Here is an 18,359-nt window from a genome sequence, read left to right as displayed (position 1 = left end):
ATCATACAGATCTTGATATGCCATGGCTTTCGCCTGTGCCACAACTCTCTTGGCTTCTTGCTTTCTCTCTCTGTACACCTCTCTATCCTGTTCCACTCTTGACTCATCCCACTTCTGCTTTGCCTTCCTCTTAGCTGTCACTTCCTCTTGTACATTATTATTATTCCACCACCAACCCTCCTTTTGCTCTCTAATCTTTCCAGATGTCTCACCAAGCACCTCGATTGCACAGCTCAGGATTACTTTTGAATTATGTTTTCACCAATCTTGTACACTTTCCAGTCCATCAGAAATCCTCTCTAACACCCTCTCCCTAAAACGATTCCTCACACTCTCTTTTTTTAAGCAAAACCACTTAATTGTCTTCATCCCATGGCGTCCAGAGGTTCTTATCTTCGATCTTATTTTAAAGTCTGCGCACAGAAGTCGGTGTTGCTGTGCCACTTGATCTATTGGAATTACTTTACAATTTGTCACAACCTTAAGATGTTTTCTTCTAGTCAAAATGTAGTCAATTTGTGAACTATTGTTACTACTCCTAAATGTTATCAAATGTTCTTCCCTCTTGTAGAAAAACGAGTTCACAATTGCCAGATCAAACGCTACTGCAAAGTTCACAACCCTCTCTCCTTCCTGGTTCATCATTCCCACTCCGAGGCCACCATGCACCCTTTACAGTCTCTATTATGTATCCCTATGTGTCCGTTCAAGTCTCCTCCGACAATCACCATCTCGTTGTCCTCCAGTTCCCTCATTTCTTCATTTAACAAGTTCCAGAGCTCATCTTTCTCCTCTACTGTACAGCCAACTCGCGGGGCATATACACATAATACGACCACCCACTCTTCTCCAAGACCCAATTTCATTTGCATGACCCGTCGTTCCTTCTACCCACTTCCAGTACTTCGCCCTTCATTCTGCCATACACCACAATTCCTACTCCATCGTTATTCTCTCCAGAGTAGAATAATTTATATCCATTTATGTTTATATATATATATATATATATATATATAAACACATATATACACGCACATACACATATACACACATACATATACACACACACATACATATATATACAAACACACACACATATACACACACATACAGTATATATACACACATATACACACACATATATATATACACATATACACACACATATATATACACACATATACAGTATATCCCTCATATATATATATACACACACACATATATATCCCTCACCTTCCTGATGACATTTCCTTCCAGCTCCAGATCTGTCTCCTTGCCGCCGCCCACTGTGCAACACATATACTCTGTCTTCCTTCTGCTCAGTCTCATACCTCTCTCTTGCTTCTGTTCAATCTCATACACACACACGTATATATACACATCCACATCCACACACACACACACACACACACACACACACACACACACACACACACACACACACACACACACACACACACACACACACACATTTATATATTTACGCACGCACGCACACACACACACACACACACACACACACACACACACACACACACACACACACACACACACACACACACACACACATATATATATATATATACACAAAAAAAAAATTGCAGAAACTGCAGCTATTATGATCAAGAAAGAACAAATTTCTTTCTTCTGTTACAACATTGAGTAGATTGCAAATGCTTAATTTTAGGCTTAATCTCATGCAATTTCTTCATCAGTGCTTCCTGCCAGGAGTATTACCATTCGGCAATTAACTTCACTTTTAAAAACTGGGTGTAGTCATTATAAGGGACTGTCACACAGCATGTCTGAAAAGTATAAGCTGATCTAGCAGCTACATCTGCAATGTCATATTCCTTAATTCTGATTTGGCTGAGAATCCAACACAACCAGAATCAAATTTACGGGTCTTTATTTTGTACAAGAGTTATAACACCTCACTAAGCACTGGATATGGATTACACATTGGACAGGAGATTGCCTGTAAACCTTAGACCAGGATCCCATGTGGCACGTACGCACGCACGCACGCACGCACGCGCACGCACACACACACACACACACACACACACACACACACACACACACACACACACACACACACACACACACACACACACACACACACACACACACACACACACACACACACACACACACACACACAGCACTCAGACGACTATATCAAAGAACATACAATAACCAAGATTTAAGAGAGAGCAGAAGACAGAACTACTATAAAGCCAAATACAGCCAGTGCCGGATTTACGTATAAGCTAAAAAAGCTACAGCTTAGGGCCTCGCAATCTGCCGGGGCCTCAAATAAAAAACAAAAATATATAAAAATCGATAAAAAAATATTCGTAGAAAAATCACTCAAATGAAGTCAGACATATCACGATGATAATTTCTAAATAATTTTAAATATACAAAATATAACAAAAGAATTTTTTTCCCTCTTAAAAACGTATTAATTAAAATTTTTATCTTTAATACCTAAATAATTTTTAATTAATTTTTAAAATCATTATTTAGAAAATGTTTGTAATCTTTTATTTTCTAGCATTTACTTCTGCTATTCCATTTCCAACCATACAATGAAGCGAACATTTGTAAGCGGATACGAGAAAAGAAAAAGAAAGCGGCAGCTTGAAGACGAATTCAAAAAAGCAACAAAACTTGATATATATTTCACCCCAGCAATGAAAGATCATCCACAGACCCAGGAAGAGCAGCCAATCCCAAAACAACAGCTTATTGTCTCTGAAATCATAGAGTCTGGAATCTCAGCTGATTGCAATATTGTAACTGATTCCAGTGTGAGTGTTGCTGCTGTTGGAGAACCGACATCTACAGTTGAAAGAAAAAATTAACGAAACTCAGTGATATTGGTCAATGGGGTGTCCTCACACAGGATGAACTCTCATACTGGATCTTAAAAGGTTCATCAGAGTGTCAGCACTGGAATGGTCCATTTGAAAACTCTAAGCGTTCATTCAAAAATCAGGTTAGATATTGTTCAAAAGGTCTTTTTCAGAATAAGAAAGTTAATGGTGAAGTATACGATCGGGAATGGCTTGTGTACTCACCAACAACAGGTTGTATTTATTGCTTTGTCTGCAAATTGTTTTCAACATCAACTGCAGCACTAGCTTCTGATGGATTTTCTGACTGGCGAAATCCCATTGCAATTCAAAATCATGAACACTCTGAAGATCATAGAAGAGCTTTGCTTACATACTTGACAAGAAAGCGTGGTCAAACCTTACACTCGGGACTAGCAAAACAAATAAAAGAAGAACAGCTTTATTGGAGGAATGTGCTTGAGCGTGTTGTTGCAGTGATATGCACATTAGCAGAACGTGGTCTGGCTTTTAGGGGGAGACAATGAAACTTTTGAATCACGAAATAATGGCAACTACTTTGGTTTGTTAGAATTGATTACTAAGTTTGATCCATTTCTTTCCAATCACATAAAACAACATGGAAACAGAGGATCTTGGTCTCCTTCATGTTTGTCAAAGACAGCATGTGATGAATTGATCCAGCTTATGACTAATAAAGTAAGAAAATCAATTTTGGATGATCTGAGAAAGGCAGGTTACTTCAGTTTGCCTGTGGACTCTACGCCAGATCTTTTCCATGTGGATCAACTAACTGTTATAGTAAGGTATGTATCACCTGGTGATGGTTTACCTGTTGAACGTTTTCTGACGTTCCTAGAGTTGGAAAATCACAGTGGTGAATGTATGGCAGGTATAGTGGTAGATTATCTAAGTAAAGACTGCAAAGTTATTTCAGCAAATGCCGAGGACAGTCATATGATTATGCAGCGAATATGGCTGGCAAATACTAGAGAATGCAACAAAAAATCCTTGAGTTAAACAAGCATGCTATATATATTCCGTGTGCCGGTCATTCACTAAATCTTGTCGGCCGTGCTGCTGTAGATTGCTGTTTAGATGCAGTTCAAGAAAGTGTATATTTCTTGAACCACAGATTGCCGTGGTTCAAGAAATATACGCTTTCTTTTCATCTTCTACAAAGAGACGGTCTGTGATGTTATCTTTCTTGAAAACAGACTCAGATACCAGAGTACTAAAAAGACTGTCTGACATTAGGTGGGAAGCAAATGTCAAAGCAGTGTCTGCCATAAATGTGAGTTATAAGCCCATCATAGATGCTCTAAGTCACATTTATGATGATAAGAATGAAGAGGGAGTTACAAGATTAGAAGCTGGTACTCTTCTGGAAAAAATGGAGGAACTAGAGTTTTTTTTATGCTACATTTATGGAATAATTTGCTGCCAGAGTTTCACAAAACCAGTATGGCTCTCCAGGATCCAAAGATTGCACTTACCACATGTGCAAATCTGTACAAATCACTTTCTCACTATGTTAAAAACATTCGAGAAAATGTTGATGATTTTGAAGAAGAAGTTAAATCTAGATTGCTTGGTGTAGAATATAAGTCTATAGTAAAAAGAAAGAGGAAGAGAAACAAACAAGCCAATGATGGAGCTGAACCTGATGCTAATGAACAGTTTTCTCCAAGAGACAAATTTCGAGTGAAATCCTTTATTCATATCATAGACATCGTTGAGGCAAATTTAACGAGAAAAGCAACAATCTACAATTATGTTGCAAATAAATTTTCATTTTTAGTTGATTTAGAAGTTTTAGAAGTACAGCTACGAAAAGCAGTAGATACGTTAATAAAAGAGTATCCACACGATGTTGATATTAATCTTACGAGTGAACTGAGGCACTTCCATGAATATGTCAAGCAGAATTATCCTGAAAAAGAACATTTTTAACGCAAAGATTTGCATCAAATCATCTTTCAAGACAAGATTGAGTTAGTTTTCCATAATGTGGAAGCAATATTACGACTATTCCTGTGTTTAATGGTAACAAATTGTTATCATTAAACGCAGGATCATTTTCACAGCTAAAGAGAATAAAAAATGAACTGAGAGCAACTATGTCTCAAGAAATATTGTCTGCACTTAGCATCATGTGTATAGAAAGCGATAAGTTACATAGCGTATCTTTTGATGACATAATTAATTACTTTGCTTTTGGGAAATCAAGAAAGAAAATGTTTTAAGTTATATCTCAGAGCCTTTTAGAGGATTATATAATATAATTATTTCTATTAAATATTGTTGTATTATAAAATTTATCCACTCCATATTTTCAATATTAATTTATTATATATATATGTACCTGTATTATTTGGAATTTTGGGTACCCAATTTTATGTGATGTCTACTGTCAAATTTTCACCTGAATAAAAGATTAATTTTTTATATACTACAATTATATACTCTTCTATGAGCCTTATTTGTCATTTTTAAAACCCTTTAATTATATAATTATTTCTATCATTTTGTAAACGCATACTTTATTATTTTTTAAATAAAAATTAAAAGACAATATATTTTCATATATTAAAAAGGCGTATATATTTTAAATTTTTCTGAGACCAGCTGACGTAATTTAAAACAGTAGGGGGCCTCTGTGTTTTGTATATCTTAGGGCCTCAGCAAGTCTAAATTCAGCCCTGAATACAGCTATTAGTCCAAAATTACAAACGCGAAAACAGAATCATGGAAAAAATTCTGTGCTGTTTCAACCTTATCGAATCATTGGAATTGTATATATAAATTAATAGCAAGCAAGAATAAGTCAACACCTATATTATCAACCATCAAGAAAACAGACGGCACCTACACTAAAAACTTAGCAGAAACTGCAGCTATTATGATCAATAAGTTTATTCCTGATGACGATGAATCAACAGACGAAGAAATCCACAAAACTTACAGACAAAGAATGAAAACAGACATAGATACTTCTAACGACGACTGATTTACAACTAAAGAAATCGAGTCAGTATTAAGATCAATGGATCCAAGTAAAATTCCTGGAGAGGATGGAATAACCAACGATATACTATTAAGAGCGTTTGTCGAATTCCCCGAATACATAACAACAGTGTACAACGAATGCCTAAAAAGCGGGCGATTTCCTTTAAAATAGAAATTCTAAAATTTTATCCACAATAAAAACAGGAAAAGAAACATCCGACGTATATTAGCAAATACAGGCCAATCAGTCTCATAAACATTGCTGGTAAGGTGCTAGAAAATCTTCTGATAAACCGAATAATGCATTATGTCTACTCAAGAAATCTATTAAGCAGCAATCAATACGCATTTAGACCTCAATCCAGCAGAGTGGACGCAATTATGGAAGTAAAAGAGTTCACAGAAGACAGTCTACAGAAAAAAAAAAAAAAAAAAAGACGTACTACTGATCTCACTCGACGTACAAGGAGGATTTCGATGCTGCATGGTGGCCAGCCACAATCAATCGATTAAGAGATTCAAAATGTCCAAAAAACTTACTCGATCTTACAAAAAATTATTTTGCAGACAGAAGAGCAACCATGCTATTAAAAACCACAGATGTAACGAAAGAAGTCAAACAAGGCTGCCCTCAAGGCTCCTGCAGTGGACCAGGCTTCTGGAACATCCAGTACGATTCGCTATTAAGACTTCCTTTCACTACTGAAAAAAAAAAAAAAAAAAAAGCCATAGCTTTCGCCGATGATAATGATTCGGGGACGCGATGGCTTACAACTAGAAGTAACGGCTAACGAAGAACTCTTTAAAATTGCAGAGTGGGCACGCGAGAAGAAAGTTACATTCAATAGCAGCAAGTCTAAAGTGCTTCTCATCTCACGTAAAAAAATCAAAACAACCTGTTACAGTCTTCCTAAACGGAGAAGTTCTCGAGGTAGCCAGTGAGCTAAAATACCTAGGGCTAATAATAGATGAAAGATTTACCTTAACAAGCACATCTCACATGTTGCCGAAAAAAAAAAAAAAAAAGCTTACAAATTGTAAACCTTCCAGCAAAGATGGCAAGGATTAAGTGGGGATTAGGCCAACGAGCGCTGAAAACAATATATACCGGAGCTACACTACCAATAATATTTTATGCTGCACCTGCCCGGAAACATTCACTAAAATCAAAGAAAAATCGACAAAAGCTAAATACAGTTCAATGCCTTATAGCCATACGTATAATTAAAGGATACAGGATCTTTCGAGGCAGCTTGCGTTATTGCAGCTCTAACACAGATCTGCTTGAAAATACAAGAATTATTTCTAATATACGAAGTCACATTTCTAATATACGAAGATATAATGAAAATTCTAACATTGATCCAAATTGCTACGACGTCTGATTCACTACAGTCAGTGGCCTCATCCAACAAAGAAAAAAAAAAATATCAAGAAGGAAAGCTCTGAAAGTCACGAATTCCATATATACACTGACAGAAGCAATATTGGAGGGAATGTCGGCTGTTCTTTCGTTGCATATAACAGGCAGTCCATTATACAAGAACGCTGCTCTAGACTACATCCTCTCTGTTTCAACAACCAAGCAGAACAACTTTCTATAGTTCATTCACTTATATATCTCCAGGAATTAGAAGTCAACACCAGTCATCAAAAGACAGCACAATTTTCAGTATCAGTAGAAGCACTATAGACAGCATAAAAACCAGAACAATCATATAGTGTTAATAGAACAGAAAAGAAAGCTGGTTTGGAATCTCACGCTATCGGGATGGGAAATCAAGTTCTGCTGGGTGAACGCACATACATACTGGGGTTGGAAAACGAGAGAGCGGATCAGTTCTCTAAAGAAGCGGCTAGAAACAAGTTACCAAAAGTACTCGAAATCTGCTATAAAAACACTTGCAGAAGCCTAGACTTGTGGGAAGAAGAATGGAAAACATCAAAAAACGGATCATCAACAAAAGAATTCTTTCCTAGCATCGTAAGCAGACTCCGGCTGAAAAATACGCCATTTCTTCAGGTTTAACCACGCTACTGACGGGACATGGTAAACTAAAACACTACTTACACAGATTTCATATCCTGGAATCACCATCATGTATTTGTAGTTCACAACTTCAACAGACTGTTGACCACATACTTTACGACTGCCAGCTACTGGACTGCATATGGATGCCCCTAATGCAACACGTCGTTACTTCTGGAGACAAGTGGCCAGTGGCAAAACAGAGACTTATCGAAAAGTATTACTCAGAACTAATTAAATTTGCCAATAAGATCAACTACCAGTCGTCGTAAAGTAACATAAATTACTGATATTGTATGAATTATAAAGTGTAAATATATGTATATATATATATAACATATAAATATGGATGTAAAAATCGGAATATGTACATATAGATGTAAAAATAGAAATTTAAATATGAATATTAATACAAAATTGGAAATGTAAATATGAATATTGATACAAAATTAGAAATGTAAATGTCAATCAGTACTTGGAAGCTACATATGATATATGTATTGTATGCAACGGAGCATGTAGGAATAAATTACCTCCTGGTACAGTTATTATTAGGAGGAAAACGCAAAAAAAACAAAAAAAAAACATATATATATATATATATATATATATATATACACGTATACACCTTTTAAACTTATACTTGCGCTACAGACAATTATAAATGCAAGAAAAGTTTTAAGTAGAATGATTATTATTGTTACTGATGATACTGATGACTCGAGTCATGAAAGAAAAAAAAAAAAAAGAAGAAGAAAGAACTTGAACTGGATTTAGCTTGAATTTTAACTGGAAGAACGGACATTGTTCCGAAACTATTGAAACGCGTGTTCTGTTTAAGTTGTGCTAGTAAGCAATGAAAATGATGCCTTAAGTTATTTCATTAGTTAGATATTGTATAAGGGAAAGGCTGGAAGTTAAAGGAACAGAAAATTTTAAGCACATTTATAATTCAGACTCGTTTCTAAGATTCACATATTATACATCGTAGAAGTCCAAGTGGGTGTAATCGTTCTTGGCTTTGTGATGCCAGGTAATAGACGTTACAGTGCTTGTAATAAAGAAGTATTTAAACATGTTGCTTCATCGTATCCATGCTCATTAAGTATAAGGGAAAATATCATGTGGATATCAGATAATATTTCCATGAAAGTTTGTGGAGATGTAAAGTGGCTATTTACGTAATGGACTGCTAGATGGTATTATTAGCGACATTCAACTCGTATTATTATTATTATTATTTTTTATTGCAAAACGAATGAACCGTGAATACGTTTGTTGTGAGAATAATGGAATGAAGCCCAAATGTTCCAAAAATGGATGAAATAAAGTGGATGAATGGCAATTGTAATTTAATATTTTTGTTAAATTTGTTCTATTATGAATAGTTTATTTTGTTGATGATGGTTTCGAAATAGATTAACCCATTTTAATTTTCATAAGCAAACAAAGTGGAAAATGCATTTTAATATATTTTGTTAAGTTTATTTTAATATAAATGGTGTGTCTGCTGTTGTGCTCATATCTGTGATGTATATTTTATTTATCTATCTACTTATCTAGCTTTACACAGCGGTTCATCACAAAGCAATAGAAACATTGTTTTAGAATTGTATATGTGAAGCTTAACAGATTTCTGTTATATCGAATTCATTACTCTATGAATAACATGAATGAAAATCTTTAAATAGTACTTCTTTAGTTTGTTTATTGAAGAATTTAATAACTACATATTATTTAAATATAGTTTATACGTTATATAATTTTATATATCTATTTAATTTTATATAGTATATATGGCTTAGAACAGACCTTTAAGCACAAAACATTTGCTATCGATCTACCATAAATAGACTCGTCTCATATTATAACACACACACACAACACACACACACACACACACACACACACACACACACACACACACACACACACACACACACACACACACACACACACACACACACACACACACACACACACACACACACACACACACACACACACACACACACACACACACACACACACACACACACACACACACACACACACACACACACACACACACACACACACACACACGATCTACACTACTGTTTCTATGTTTCATCATCAGTGAATGGATAGAAAACTCAGATGACAAGTCAACAAATACCTGATGGCTCTCATGTGGAAAGCATTTACTTCCGGCTTCTAAGTTTCGCAATCGTTGTGTGCCAAGAAAATTTAGTAACAATTTGAGCCAATTAAGACTTTTTGCTTAGTATCAAGTAAATATTTCAAACAACATAAACTTTGAATATGCTATTAGAGATCTTTCAACTAAGCCACATCAAAAGACTGAGTCAAAATCGAAAAGCAAGTTTTTAGATTAAGACAGCTAAGTATGATTTAGGAACAAATGGCTTCTTCACGATAGTTATCTCACTAGAAAGATTTCTAATGGATTAATATTTTCTATTAATTGAAATATTTACTTCACACTAAGCAGAAAGCGTTCTTTCACTCAACTTTTTGCTAAATATTATATGCGTATATGATTTTGATTATTTACAGTAGAGAATTGGCAAAATATTATAGTTTAGGTACTGAAACATTGGTTTCTGTAACGTTCCTTCCCAACTTCTGTGCAACTTTATACGTCGATTCAGTTATGATGTATTTTTAGGAATATGATGACAGCGCATATGCCCATCTCATCTCATCAAGTTCAATGGCTGTCACAGCCAAGTAGCTTGGCTTTTAAGAAACAATGAATAATCTGATAGGTCAGTTTATCTTATCTGTATAGCGTATTATGTCTGTCAATTTCGCATATCCTCTGGTCGGTTTGCGAGATGAAAAGCCAAATTTCAGAGAGGAGAACCATGTGCTCTCCATATAAGATTGGCTGATTCATCTTCGATTGCAAAGCTTTTATACCGGTTTTTCACATCTATACGGGATTCGAACCTAAGTCTTTCCAACCAAAGGGCATCATCATTATCGACTGAGCTACGGAGACGTTCCAATGTACTTATATGCAATAAATAACTAAAAATACTTTAATTATAGAAATTAATGAAGTAATAAATTATTTCGCCAAAATCATATTTGCATCACAATATGTGAACGCAAGTACAGTGTGGATAACAAAAATATATAAGCAAAGTCTATATTTCTAAAGGAAATTATCTAATAGGGATAGTCAGAAGAACTCGGTAACAGTCAAGTACTGTATATTAGTTATTATATCATATACGTTGCTATATGATTCCCTAAAATCTTCAGGTCTCCATTTAATTAAGGTCATGGTATCACACTATATGATAAAAATCACCCACCGCCTATTTTCATTTTATTATTTACTTTTAATGTGAATTTCAACCATGAAAGGTTAGTAAATATATATCACATTTGGTAGCGTGGATAGGTGTGCTAAGGAGAGCAGATTCCCCTGCTCTAGAAACCAAGTATGAACTTTTTTTTTTTCAAGTACTTCATGCGTCTTAATAAGTATAGGAATAGTCTCAGACGGGAATATGAAAATTGTCTACTACCGAAGAATTTCACGAACATCCATTTCACAGTAGGATTCGAACCAGGCAGTCTATTCCCTGGAAAACATGTATGCTAATCTACTCGACTAACAATTTTTGAACAACCTTATTAGGTTGTTCAAAAATTGAAGTTCTTAAGGTGGAGAGAATTTTAACAATTCGAATCCACAGTCTGTCGGTAGCAAAGCAAAGACTTTTTCGTTGAAGTCTGCAATATAAGACAAAACTGGATAATATTAATTCTAAAGCATTATGCTTTCATATCGTTTGTTCTCATCAATACTTTGCAAGATAGCATCAATAACCCCCATCCCGGGGAAAAAAATAGGCAAAGCATTTTCGTAGAAAATTTGGAATTTTAGATAAAAAAATAGACATGAAGTTATCATTCTTGGAAAAAAAATTCTCTAAAATACCCTTAAATAAAACAGTTAAAAAAGTGCAGATAATTAAACCGGAAATGGAGTTTCCGATTTGTCTTATGATATTAAAATATAGTACTTGCATATAAAATGCGTAATAATTGAATATTCAAAATAGAAATAACTTTAGCAGGATAAAAACAAACCTATATTTTTGTGTGATGCCTATTGTGACAAGACAGAGAGATTTAAAGATTCAAATTTATCCCCCCACTCAAAAAAAATAATAATAAATAAATAAAAAAGAAGAAGACAATTTAAGGATGTCCCCTTATCGAAAAACAAAAGACACAATATAGTTATTATTTTAAAAATCAATTATTCATAGGCTTTGAGAGGCATATCATACCTTTCAGTTTAAAAAAAATATATTTAAACTACGAGAAAATGCAGTTTTGGGGCATCAATCCTAAAAAAATATTTTATTCGAGTTCATGAAACGTTAATGAAATGTCGAAAATGCTTAGCACAACATATATATATATATGTGTGTGTGTGTTAAAGATACCAAGCTATTTTAAATCTGGTTTTACTCCATTTCCCAAGTAAGCAAACAGACAAACAGGTCAAGTTTGCGCCTGCAAGTGTTGCAAGTCTAGCTGCCCCTGCACAACACACACACACACACACACACACACACACACACACACACACACACACACACACACACACACACACACACACACACACACACACACACACACACACACACACACACACACACACACACACACACACACACACACACACACACACACACACACACACACACACACACACACACACACACACATTTTAATATATATATATATATATTAAATACGGTTAAATATATTTTTCAAAAGGGTTAAAACTTCAATGAACTTTACACAATATACTTTCAAATGTCACTAATATAAATAAACGCACGTTACTCCATATTGTACTATACCTATTAGTAAGACAGAAGATGGGAAACTTACTCTTTTTATGAAGCCATTGATAACATAACTATTTGTGCGCACAAAAAAATAATCTACCAAAAGTAACCAAATCCTAGAATACTAATGGTTCTTTCATCGCTATTCGTTTCTCCCTGTACTTGCTGTCGTGATAATACAAGCTTTTGAAGTGCTGTGACACGTTTCTCTTTTGGTGCAAAAACAAAGTGTCTGTATAGCACCATATGAACGTTTGACATATAGCAGGTCTAGTAGGCGTAGAATATGTTTAACATCGACGAAGCTGATACGTTGGTGTGTAATATTTACATATAAGAATCCAATCAAAACGCTCACACTTTATTTCCGCAAAGCTAGCGAGCCACAGCGGATTGGCTAGAAGAATGCCTTGAGGTATTGGTTCAGAAGATCGCTACTGTGAATAATAGCACCACGCAAGCGAAATAACAAACTGAAGCGATTATTAAATCAAATACAAAAGTGACGTTACTCTCTCCCCCACGGTATTCGTGTTTTCCGATGTTTATCAATCCATCAGTTTGCCTAGAGTATTTCAAATATATATTTAAAAAAGATGATTTTTATCCTAGGCGCACGAGCACGTATATGCGCCATTGACAGCGTCGTTTGCTTCGCTTCAGTTTAAAATTCGAAATTCGGAAAAATCAGATTTTACGTCTTTCCTTTGGCAATAAGGTCTGACTTTTTTAGAGTTCATACTGTAACAAAATTTTAGGAATATCTAACGGATATAAGTGAAGCATGCCTTCCAAACCATTCCCAATGTCATCAATATACAAGTTCAACAGCAGTAATTTGTTATAATAAATTTAGTTTAATCCTTTATCCACGTGTGAGCAAACAAAGTTTGCGCCTGAAAGTATCTTCAGGACTGGGGTAAGGTGGTACAACACCGGGAAACTCGTTGCAAAGGTGGAGCAAGGTAACACCACTCCTATCTCAGTATCTCCCATAATGCAAAACACATCTCCTTGCGGATATGTATAATGTTATATATATTTTGTGAGTTCAACAAATTTCATCATTGGCCTGTAGAGTAAGATAGGCTGAGAGTCAACAGATAGTAGGAGAGGAAATAAAGATAGAGTGCATAGTGGTAGAGTAGGTAAAAGAGGCCTCAGTTGACCTGTTTTAGCTGTTTGCCCCCCAGGAGCGATTCTAAAACGGTCGTTGATTTTTCACTTTAGAAGAAAAGGAAAAATCCTAAAAAGGAAACATGTAACAAAAACAAAAACATGAAGTACAGAGAAAACAAAAACTATAGATAGGACTAGAAACCGAAAAAGAAAGGTGGGGGAAGGGTCTGGCCTGAGTAATGTAGCTCTCAAGTAGCTGCACCGCCTCGTTGTAGGCCTTCGCTGCTCAGGTTCTCAGGCCCTCCCCCACCTGTGGGAACTAGAGAACATTATAGCTCTGGACAGGAAAACCAAGGGATGGTTATCGTGACTGTCGTTTGTTATGGGCAGTTATTATTATTATTTTAGCCACCTCGCTTCCCTTGGCCATGTCTAATTTGGAGAGAGCTATGAAGAACGCCGATACCGCCTCCTCGTCTATGTCCAGGGCTACCTGTACTTGCTCAGGGGTGATTTTGCTGATGTCTTCAACAAATACTTCACCCCATTTTTCACTAACTACATTGGGACCATATTTCCCAGTGAGGAGGAGCTCAGGTTCCCCTATTCTCACTATTGCATTTTTAAATTTTTCTGCCACCCCAGGGATACCTTTAACTAGATGCTTTAGAGGCTCCGCTGTTTTTGCATGAGGAGTCTCTAATTCTTCTGTTTCTGCTGGTTTTATTTTTTTCATCTCCTTTTCCTCTGGGCTGAGTTGTCGTTTGAAGGGGGTGCTGTTTGCCTCCATATTTTTTGTTTCTTTTTCTTCTACTCCTGCGATTTCAGCATGTGTGACAGCTTGCTTTTTGGCTGGTTCTTCGTGGATTTCTCGCTGCTTATCTTTCTCGGGTTTGGATTCTATGGCAGCGTTTTTTTTTCTTATTGTTCTCCTTAGGTGGTGTGATGGTATGGCTTTCTGCTGCAGCCTTCAAGTTTGGAGAATCTTTCTTTTCTATATTGTTAGTATTGCCTGGCGGTATTGTTGTGATGGCACCTCCCATCCTTTCTGCCAGGGTTCTTGATGGGCAGGTGTCCACTTTGTGGTTTGTGGCACCACATTTAGGCAGGCTGCCTCACATCTATCCAGGTCGTGGCCTGTCTTGAGGCAGTTTTTACACTTCGTTTTCAGGCAGTCGGCCTCAAGGTGGGTGAAGGCTCCACATCGGAAACATTGTTTCTTTACGCCAAGGTAATTAATCATTACTCTGGCAGATCCAATGACAATAAAGTTGGGAGCTGGCGTTTTCATGTCTAAGGGGATGGTTACTTCGCCTGACTTCCATGTGAGATTTTCTGCATCATTTAACACTTCCACATTGTGTACTACGCCCCATTTCCCGAATATGTCGTGGATAATCTTAAGATCAGTTTCAACATATTCCAAAAGGAATCTGGGGATTCTAAGTAACTTGGTGATACTTCCCACCAAAATGGGACTATTTTTTTCCCATCACACTCAAAACCTCCGAGTAGTTTATCTCGGGTTTGTATACTTCTGACGACTACTTGGAAGCGGCCACCGCCGAAAGGAGTAAATCCGAAAATCTGGTCGGCACCGACTGTTTCGTGAGGGCTTTGGCTAAACATCGGGGATGCAGGTCGGCATCCACTTCTATTCCGAATGTCCGCGTACGCGGCAAAGCCATAGCTGGTTAGGGGGGGGGGGGGGCTAAGCTATTCCCACCACTACCAAGTGTTTACTATTTCCCCGGTCCGGGGTTTGGGAAGATCTGTAAATTTCCGGTTAAATATCGTGATCCCCGATGGGACTAGTACTGATATTAACGGTTAAGAACAGATACTACGAAATGCTAGTAGCCTGTTAAGCTGATACGCACAGATACTACACACTTGGTCTTAGCCAAAAGGCCGAGAAGCGAATTGCGTCCTTGGTTCGTCGATTCTGCTAATCACACTATAGAAATGATCCTGTGAAGTATGATCTTAATAATACACGACACGAAACACTCAGAGAAAGAATTTGACAATTGACAATTGACATTTATGTCTTTAAGGGTGAAGCAAGATGCTTTTCATATTCCCCGCTATCTGTCGTGGTTACAGTGAGGGTAAAATTTACGAGCAGTTTGCTCGCCCTGAATGGGCATGGAGATTATGCATCGTTATAGGAGGCTAATATAGTTTTTGGTCTTCTATATTTGAATATGTCCGTTGGCTCATATGCTGCAGCTTGTTGAATCAAATCATTGGGGTGTGTGGACGTCTTTAGAAAAAACTTGGAAGCTAAGGATTGTAGATAAGAGAGAATATATGGAATATTTGTGTCTCTATGGAGCTGGCTGTTTCTAACATACCACGGGGCGTTCAGAATCATTCTCAAGCACTTGTTCTGCACACGCTGAATCTTGATAATGTTAGCGTTAGAGGTGTGGCTCCAGGCTGGAGAGGCATAGGTGATTATGGGACGAATCGTCATCTGGTAAAGTTGCAATTTGATTCTGTTGCTGAGCTTGCTATTTCTATTAATTAGCGGGTAAATCTGAGCTATGGCTTTAGATGCTTTTGCACATGCAGACTTGATATGTTGGTTGAAAGATAGCTTTTTGTCGAGAATTACACCCAGGTAATTTGTTTCTGTCTGCCAGGGAATTTTAGTATTGAATAGTAACACATCTCCTGCAGGAGACATTGGCCTTTTTGAGAAAAGAACCGCTGAGCTTTTCAGGGGGTTGACTTCCAATCTCCACCTAGAGAACCAACCCTCCAGCTTTAGAATGTTTTCTTGAAGCTTTCTAGTAACGAAGTGGGGTCTGAGGGATCTGGTTAGTATTGCCGTATCGTCCGCATACAGCGCTAAAATGGAAGTCATCGGATTGTGAGGGATGTCTGACATGTATACAGAAAACAGCAATGGAGCCAGTAGAGATCCCTGTGGCACTCCAGCAAAGATATGGCGCTGGGACGATATAGAACCGTTAATTTTAACTTGCATTGTTCTATTCTGAAGATATGAACGGATTAGATGAACCATTTTTAGTGAGATGCCGGCTGAGATAAGTTTGTGCAGGAGTCCAAAATGCCAGATTTTATCAAATGCTTTAGATAGGTCTAGGAAAACAGCGCCAGTTGTAGCTGGTGATGATATATTCCACAATTCTATGGATTTGCTGGGTAGTACTATGGTGTTGCCGAAAACCAAACTGTTCTTTAGGGAGGATGTTTAGGTCATTTATTGAGGTTTGGAGTCGTGAGAGGATGACCTTCTCTGCAATCTTACCCAGGTTGGAGATGAGACTGATTGGACGATAATTCTGCGGTAAGTGTGGGTCTTTGCCTGGCTTATGTATAGGAATCACATCAGCCAGTTTCCAGGTGGAAGGAAAATAGTGAAGTCTTAAGATTGCATTTATTATACTGGTCAGATGCACTATAGCTTTTCGAGGCAGCAGCTTGATCACCCTGTTTGAGATGCTGTCTGGTCCAGGAGCTTTATTGTTCTTAAGTTTTTTAATAATATCATATAATTCAACAGGTGATGCGGGTGCAATATGATCAGCACTGGTATCCGGGAGGTTTAGTGCATGTCTAACCTGTCTGTGTCAGAGAAAGAAAATTTAATGTTATGCATTAAGGGAAGGGCCTATAGGAGTTGCCAAAAGGTGTGCTACCTTTTTATTAAATTACTCTGGATTTAGAGAAAGATGTTGAAAGTTTATTTTTCATTTAGTTAGACTATAATAAATTTAGTTTAATCCTTTATGCTGTAAATCCAGAGTAATTTATTAAAAAGGTGGCACACCATTTGGCAACTCCTATAGTTAGAGATGACCTTGCTAATGCTTCTGCCTGGTTTCTCCACTTGGGCCTGGCTCCCACTGACGAGACCTCAATAAAGGTCGAAACTAGTCTGGGTAGTGGCCCTTCCCTTAATGCATAACATTAGGCATATCCGCAAGGAGATGTGTTTTGCATTATGGGAGATACTGAGATAGGAGTGATGTTAGCTTGCTCCACCTTTGCAACGAGTTACCCGGTGTTGTACCACCTTACCCCAGTCCTGAAGATACTTTCAGGAGCAAACTTTGTTTGCTCACACTTGGATAAAGGATTAAACTGAATTTATTATAGTCTAACCAAGTGAAAAATAAACTTTCAACAGTAATTTGTTGTTCACTAGTCATCCACATTATACGTAAGAAAACCTCGCAATAAACATTTTCGCAAACCATATGTTCTCTCTTCTATCTAGAAAACCTCGAAGGAATAATGTACATGCCTATTTTTCACATCCAGTCACGATCCTTCATTGTTTCTATAAAAACGCATACAGCGCTCAAGGGCATACCTTTCAAACGACGATTTATTATTGCAAATGCAGTCAGATTTTGCAATCATTTTCCTCTCATATTTTATTTTTAATTTCTTGAATTTTTTTTTTTTTTTGACGATTTAAAA

At 36.8% G+C, this 18,359-nt stretch overlaps 1 protein-coding gene and 1 pseudogene across 1 annotated transcript in view; both read right to left on the bottom strand.

Annotated features, from left to right (window-relative positions):
* Positions 1-12,984, bottom strand: part of HLH3B (Helix loop helix protein 3B) — a 48,365-nt gene extending 35,381 nt beyond the window's left edge. Inside the window, exon 1 of the mRNA XM_090395056.1 lies at positions 12,826-12,984. The gene's annotated coding sequence lies outside the window, so the exon portion shown is untranslated. The remainder of the gene's footprint in view (positions 1-12,825) is intronic.
* Positions 12,985-15,666: 2,682 nt separating this feature from the next.
* LOC150110593 (U2 spliceosomal RNA) lies at positions 15,667-15,824 on the bottom strand (annotated as a pseudogene).
* Positions 15,825-18,359: the final 2,535 nt, after the last annotated feature.

The sequence above is a fragment of the Typopeltis vanoorti genome, chromosome 1 (genome assembly GCF_054136105.1).
Source record: "Typopeltis vanoorti isolate ZY-2024b chromosome 1, IOZ_Tvanoo_1.0, whole genome shotgun sequence".
NCBI lineage: Eukaryota > Metazoa > Arthropoda > Arachnida > Uropygi > Thelyphonidae > Typopeltis > Typopeltis vanoorti.
Note: the sequence above shows the minus strand (reverse complement) of the source record. Positions and strands in the feature narration are given on the sequence as shown.